Source organism: Dermochelys coriacea, chromosome 1 (assembly GCF_009764565.3).
Source record: "Dermochelys coriacea isolate rDerCor1 chromosome 1, rDerCor1.pri.v4, whole genome shotgun sequence".
In the NCBI taxonomy this organism is placed as follows: Eukaryota; Metazoa; Chordata; order Testudines; family Dermochelyidae; genus Dermochelys; species Dermochelys coriacea.
The window spans coordinates 315101438-315107437 of record NC_050068.2 but is presented as its reverse complement, the minus strand read 5'-3'; positions in this window follow the sequence as shown (position 1 = coordinate 315107437).

Here is a 6000-nt window from a genome sequence, read left to right as displayed (position 1 = left end):
GCACCTTAGCGACTAAGCTGTAGCTCACAAAAGCTTATGCTCAAATAAATTTGTTAGTCTCTAAGGTGCCACAAGTACTCCTTTTCTTTTTTCTAGAGGAATGTGTACATTTTACTAAAGACACTTCAAAAATGTTCTTCAGTGCTCTATGGTGGTTGATGACTAGCCACTGAAGCTCTTGTGCTCTGTTGGAGTTGATGGCTAGTCACTGAAGCTCTTCTGCTGGTGCTATGTTGGAGCCCCCTATTGAAATACTCTATACAGTCTAGGCACTGGAGCAACTGTCCTGCATGGATCCTGTATCTGGAAAAGCTCTTCCAAATAATCAACAGCTGTGAGTGGCCTATAGAGTTAGGAAGAAAGTAACATTCGTTTACTCTGATTTTATTTTCTCATTTTGCTGATAGTCCCCAATGTTTCACCTAAACATGTTAAGGAGTTTTAAAATAATCTGAAATGTTACATCCTGAAAGAAAGCATATATCAGCCCCCCTATTGCTGCCTTTCTGTTTCCTACTGGCTCTTGTCATTGGCACCAAAATTGTTCCAGGTCAACAATGAAGTTCTCAAAAAGAGACGCATGGTATTAAGGCCAACTCAAAAAGCCAGACAGATCTGTTATGCTAAGCTACTTAGCAGACAGCGATAACCTACCCAGTAACTACTAATTAATTCAATACAATTAATTCAGCATTCAGTTTACAACAATACTCTCTTCCCCAAAACTACCCCAAAAAAAAAAAGAAAAGAAAAAAAGCACAGCTGTCAGCACTGTCAACTTTGTCACTTGAAAAGTTCCTGCGGCGGGCATCTCTAATGATACAAGCAAGCCTGTTTTTGTCAGCAGCTGCTGAGTCCTGCAACCCCTGGGACCCTGACTGTAGCCATGCTGCGGCTTCCTCTGCCTGATCAGTCCCCACCCTTTGGAGCACTTCCTCTTTGCTTTCAAACAATGTTGTGCAACATAGAGCAGGCTGAAACAATACAGAGGGTACAGTCAAGAACTTTTGTTTCTCTGCAGAAGGCCCCTCCATCTTACCTTTGTCCTTGCAAAGGCACATTCAACCACCATTCTGCTCTTGCTGAAGCAGGAGTGAAAACAATAATCAAAAGTGGAAGCATATGCCCCTGTTGACATAACCAGGGGACAATGTCATAAACCAGGGGAACAATAGGCAAGCAGGGTCTCGTACTATCTCGAATGTAGGAATTGCCAGACCAGAATAGATCAGTAGGTCCCATCTAGCCTGTCTGGGATTGTGATCTGTACCAGATGGTTTCTGAAGAAGGTGTAAGAAAACCTTTAGTGGACATCTGTGGAATAAGCCGCTCATTGGGGAAGTTTCTTCCTAACCCATCGGTCAGTGGTTGGCTTATGTCCAGAAGCAAGAAGAGATATACCCCTTATATGTTGAATTGATCATATCTAATATAACTGTTCATGTTCTCTTCCATGTCTGTGTCTAAGCCTTGGTTGCGTGGTAAGTACAAACTATTATTACTCTTAATGGAAAGTGTAGTTCCTTGCCATATCAAGAAACATTAACATGTTTGTACCTGATTTCCACATACTACATATTTCCTAACCAATTCAGCCCAACTCTGAGCTATGGTTTCGTGCCAAACCAACCTAATCTCCTTTTTTGAAAAAGTAACAGATTTTTTAGATAAAGGAAATGCAGTGGATCTAATTTACCTAGATTTCAGTAAGGCATTTGATACCGTGCCACATGGGGAATTATTAGTTAAATTGGAGAAGATGGGGATCAATATGAACATCAAAAGGTGGATAAGGAATTGGTTAAAGGGGAGACTGCAACGGGTCCTACTGAAAGGCGAACTGTCAGGTTGGAGGGAGGTTACCAGTGGAGTTCCTCAGGGATCGGTTTTGGGACCTATCTTATTTAATCTTTTTATTACTGACCTTGGCACAAAAAGTGGGAGTGTGCTAATAAAGTTTGCAGATGATACAAAGCTGGGAGGTATTGCCAATTCGGAGAAGGATCGGGATATTATACAGGAGGATCTGGATTACCTTGTAAACTGGAGTAATAGTAATAGGATGAAATTTAATAGTGAGAAGTGTAAGGTTATGCATTTAGGGATTAATAACAAGAATTTTAGCTATAAGTTGGGGACGCATCAATTAGAAGTAACGGAAGAGGAGAAGGACCTTGGAGTATTGGTTGATCATAGGATGACTATGAGCTGCCAATGTGATATGGCTGTGAAAAAAGTTAATGCGGTTTTGGGATGCATCAGGAGAGGCATTTCCAGTAGGGATAAGGAGGTTTTAGTACCGTTATACAAGGCACTGGTGAGACCTCACCTAGAATACTGTGTGCAGTTCTGGTCTCCCATGTTTAAAAAGGATGAATTCAAACTGGAGCAGGTACAGAGAAGGGCTACTAGGATGATCCGAGGAATGGAAAACTTGTCTTATGAAAGGAGACTTAAGGAGCTTGGCTTGTTTAGCCTAACTAAAAGAAGGTTGAGGGGAGATATGATTGCTCTCTATAAATATATCAGAGGGATAAATACGGGAGAGGGAGAGGAATTATTTAAGCTCAGCACCAATGTGGACACAAGAACAAATGGGTATAAACTGGCCACCAGGAAGTTTAGACTTGAAATCAGATGAAGGTTTTTAACCATCAGAGGAGTGGAGTTTTGGAATAGCCTTCCAAGGGAAGCAGTGGGGGCAAAAGATCTATCTGGTTTTAAGATTCTACTCGATAAGTTTATGGAGGAGATGGTATGATGGGATAATGGGATTTTGGTAAGTAATTGATCTTTAAATATTCAGGGTAAATAGGCCAAATCCCCTGAGATGGGATATTAGATGGATGGAATCTGAGTTACTATAGAAAATTCTTTCCTGGGTATCTGGCTGGTGAATCTTGCCCATATGCTCAGGGTTTAGCTGATTGCCATATTTGGGGTCGGGAAGGAATTTTCCTCCAGGGCAGATTGGAGAGGCCCTGGAGGTTTTTCGCCTTCCTCTGTAGCATGGGGCATGGTTGACTTGAGGGAGGCTTCTCTGCTCCTTGAAGTCTTTGAACCATGATTTAAGGACTTCAATAGCTCAGACATGGGTGAGGTTTTTCATAGGAGTGGGTGGGTGAGATTCTATGGCCTGCACTGTGAAGGAGGTCGGACTAGATGATCAGAATGGTCCCTTCTGACCTTAGTATCTATAATATGTTAATCAAGTAAAATATCTGAATGGAAGAAAAACAGATGAGGAACACTGTAAAGTTTGTGTTAAACCCTGTTCTAAGTGAAAACTCTGTATAAAGAAGAAATATTGCCCATTCTGAATATATAAATGCCAGTGAGAGGGAGGAAGCACAGTAAAAAGGGACTGGACAAGGTATTAGTAAACAATCAGTTCCTATAATGAGTTCTCACACACCTGACCCCACAGGAAGAGGTTTTTCAGACCCAGAACGTATTCTATCTGAGACATTTTTACATGTCTAGTCTCATTTTTTGTTTCTGAAGTATTGCATTATACAGCCTGTGATTAAACAAGTATTGATTTTTCCAGGTTTTACAAGTAAAACATTAACTATTGTGATGGGGCAAGGCCAGATGGCTATAGAAAAGTAGTTTTATTGGGATCTGGGAAGTGGGCAGGCGAAGCCCATCCACTGCTAAAGGATCCCCCCAGCCTAAAAGGGGGATCCACAGGACCTAGATGCCCAAAAAATTCTGGGGGACAACTAATAAAATAACAGGGACAGGAGTGCGGTCAAAGGGTCAAACGAAGGGAACCAGACGGGGACACCGAGCAGAGAACCCCGGACAGCGCCCACTGCTCGTCAAAAGCGTCAAGGGAGTCAGAGGACGCCACCTAGAGGAACTCTTCCCGGATACGTGAACGGACCGAGGATCGGAAATAGGCCCCACAGTCACAGGAGACTCCATCGGCCAACCTCCTCACTCTGGTTTTGTAGATGGCCATTTTAGCTAGGGCCAGGAGGAGGTTGACCAGGAGATCCCGTGACTTTGTGGGACCACGGATAGGGAGTGTATAAATGAGAAGGTGAGGGGAGAAGTGCAACCAAAAACGTAATAAAATATTGGTGAGGAGCCAGAATAGGGGCTGCAGCCTGGCACACTCCAGGTATACATGTGCCAGGGTATCCCTCACGCCGCAAAAGGGGCAGGTGTCTGGGATTGAAGTGAACTGCACCAAGTACACACCCTTGCTCATGGCTCCATGAAGGAGCCTATAGAAAAGTAGTGGGAGATAGATATATTAGCTCCAGGCTATACAAATTCCTGGTACCAGGTTAAGTGAAAGGGAAGCTGCTTCAGGTCAATTAAGACACCTAGGGCCAATTAAGAACTTTCCAGAAGGCAGGGAGAAGGCTAGGTTGATTGGGACACCTGAAGCCAATCGGGGGCTGGCTGAAACTAGTTGAAAGCCTCCCAGTCAGTCAGGTGGGTGTGCATGTCAGGAGCTGTGGGAGGAAGTTGCGCTGTTGGAGAGGCTGAGTAGTACACACCATATCAGGCACAAGGAAGGAGGCCCTGAGGTAAGGGTGAAGTGGAGCTTGAGGAAGTGAGGGCTGCTGTGGGGGAAGTAGCCCAGGGAATTGTACATGTCCTGTTTCTAAAAGGTCAGCTACCATAGCTGATACTAATAGGGTCCCTGGGCTGGAGCCCGGAGTAGAGGGTGGGCCCGGGCTCCCCTCCCCCACTCCACACCGTTGCCCCCTGTTTAATCACTGAGCCAACAGAGACTGTTCAAGGAAGGATAACTTCTCCTCACCTCCCTCTCTGGCTTATAATGAAAATAGCTCAGTAGACTGTGACCCTTGTCTCTAGAGAAAGAAGGGTTATGTGGAGGGTCTGAGCCTCTGAGGCTAGCAAAATCCATCAGGAAACGTAGGACCCACGGAGGCAAGGACAGAGCTTTGTCACACTATGCAACAACAGAGGCAAGGACGGACCATGGGGAAAGAGAGGAAATGGAATGAAGGAGACCATCAGAGTCAGGAAGGGGAACGGAGACAAAAGAAACAAATAGCAGGCGTATTCAGAGTAGTCATAGCTCTGAACTGGACATGTCATAATAATGATACCTTACATTTACAGTGAGCCTTTTACTCCTATATATTTTTATAAATACAGCATCACTGAAATACAGTCAGCTCTTCATAGAATCATAGAACTGGAAGGGACCTCGAGAGGTCATCTAGTCCAGTCCCCTGCACTCAATCTAGACCATCCCTGACGGGTGTTTGTCCAACCTGCTCTTAAAAATCACCAATGATGGAGATTCAACCACCTCCCTAGGCACTTTATTCCAGTGCTTAACCACTCTGACAGTTAGGAAGTTTTTCGTAACGTCGAACCTAAGCCACCATTGCTGCAATTTAAGCCCATTGCTTCTTGTCCTACCCTCAGAGGTTAAGAAGAACGATTTTTCTCCCTCCTCCTTGTAACAACCTTTTATGTACTTGAAAACTGCTATCATGTCCCCTCTCAGTCTTCACTTCTCCAGACTAAACAAACCCAATTTTTCAATCTTTTCTCATAGGTCATGTTTTCTAGATCTTTAATAATTTTTGTTGCTCTTCTCTGGACTTTCTCCAATTTGTCCACGTCTTTCCTGAAATGTGGCACCCAGAACTGGACCCAATACTCCAGTTGAGGCCTAATCAGCGCGGAGTAGAGCGGAAGAATTTCTTCTCGTGTCTTGCTTCTAATATATCACAGAATGATGTTTGCTTTTTGTGCAACAGTGTTACATTGTTGACTCATATTTAGCTTGTCGTCCACTATGACTGCCAGATCCCTTTCCACAGTACTCCTTCCTAGACAGTCATTTTCCATTTTGTATGTATGCAACTGATTGTTCCTTCCTCAGTGGAGTACTTTGTATTTGTGCTTATTGAAATTAATTCTATTTAATTCAGACCATTTCTCCAGTTTGTCCAGATCATTTTGAGTTTTAATCCTATCCTCCAAAGGACTTTCAACCCCTCC